Here is a 1,919-nt window from a genome sequence, read left to right as displayed (position 1 = left end):
CGCCTTAGCCACTTGAGCCACAGGCGCCGAGCCTCGCCCACACTTTCATATGAAGAACAGCTCACAACTATGGCCCAGGATGAAGGAGGGAGGAGGATGGGAAGAGAGGGGGGTGGTCAGATGGAGGGAGGGTGATGGTGGGATCACACCTACGGTGCATATTGCAAGGGTACATGTCAGTTCTATTAAGTATAGAGTATAAATGTCTTAACACAATAATTAAGTAAATGAGTTGAGGGATATATTAACCAGTAGGATGCAAACATTCCAAATTGTATATGAAATCAGCACATTGTGCCCCATAAATGCATTAATGTATATATGATCTACCTCTTTATAATGTAATTAAAAAATTAAATAAAAAAAAAGAAAATGTGTTTTGGATCAAAAATGAAAGTTTTAACATCCCAACATCTGGTAAACAGGTTAGTAGAGAAGGAAAGCAAACAAGATTTAATTTCAGCATTAAGGTTTATCTCTGCCACTTATGCTACTTATCTAATATATAGCCTTTCAGAAGTTACTAAACTCTGATCCTTAGTTTTCTTAATCTGGAAAACATAGGCAATATCAATACTTTCTTAAGCTAACATGAAGTTATTAGAAAGAAAAAATAAAATTATTAATGTGAAGGCACTTAGAATTTGGTATGTAAATATTAATTTTCCATCACAAAATCAGTTTGGAAATCATTTTATTAACATTTCTTCAAAAATGTTAATAAACTTTTCTTCACAGCTCACAGCAACCTCAAACTCTTGGGCTTAAGCCTCTTGCCTCAGCCTCCCTACTAGCTGGGTTTACAGGCTCCCACCATAGCGCCCAGCTATTTTTTTGTTGTAGTTGTCATTGTTGTTTCGCTGACTTAGGCTGGGTTTGAACCTGCAAGCTTGGGTGTATATGGTCAGCACTCTAACCACTGAGCGAGGGGCGCTGAGCCAGAAGAGCAGGTTTTGTAGGATATTACCTGGAGTAGTTATCCTTTACCTCATGCTTTATCAAAGAGACTATTGCAAGTGCTGATAGATTTGATATAATCAGAAAAATATAATTAGCTTTCATAATTCAAATAAATTAATGACACTGTTCAAGAAAACAGATGTGCTATCCGTACTTCTAAGTATTATTTATTTATTTATTGTTGGGACAGAGTGTCACTCTGTTGCCCTGAGTAGAGTGCTGTGGTGTCCTAGCTCACAGGAATCTTAACCTCTTGGGCTCAAATGATTCTCTTGCCTCAGCCTCCTATGTAGGGACTGAGGCACCTGCCACCATGGCTGACTAGTTTTTTAATAAACACAGGGTCTTACTCTTGGTCAGCCTGCTCTCAAACTCCTGAGCTCAAGCATTCTGCCTGTCTCAGCCTCCCAGAGGGCTAGGATTACAGGCATCAGCCACTGCACCTGGCCTGTTTATTTGAAACAGAGTCTCACTATATTGCCCTTGGTAGAGTGCCATTGAGTCACAGCTCATAGCACCTCCAACTCTTGGGCTCAAGTGATTCTCTTGCCACAGCCTCCCAAGTAGCTGGGACTACAGGCCTCTGCCACAACGCTCGGCTGTTTTTTTGTTGTAGCTGTCGTTGTTTGGCAGGCCCTGGACCGGGTTCAAACTCGCCAGCCCTGCTGTATGTGGCCAGTGCCCTAGTTGCTGAGCTACAGGCACCAAGCCAATATTTGTTTGTTTTTCTTCTTCTTCTTTTTTTTTTTTTGCAATTTTCGGTCAGGGCTGGGTTCGAAGCCGCCACCTCTGGCACATGGGGCCGGAGGCCCACTCCTTTGAGCCACAGGCACCGCACAATATTTGTTTGTTTTTGAGACAGAGTCTTACTCTGTCATCCTGGGTAGAGTGCCATAGCATCATGGCTACAAGCCTCAAGCTCTTGGGTTCAACTGATCCTTTTGCCTCAGCTTCTCTAG

The sequence above is a fragment of the Otolemur garnettii genome, unplaced genomic scaffold, assembly GCF_000181295.1.
Source record: "Otolemur garnettii isolate 467f Iridium unplaced genomic scaffold, OtoGar3 scaffold00187, whole genome shotgun sequence".
Taxonomy (NCBI): Eukaryota; Metazoa; Chordata; class Mammalia; order Primates; family Galagidae; genus Otolemur; species Otolemur garnettii.
This window is presented reverse-complemented; position numbering follows the sequence as displayed.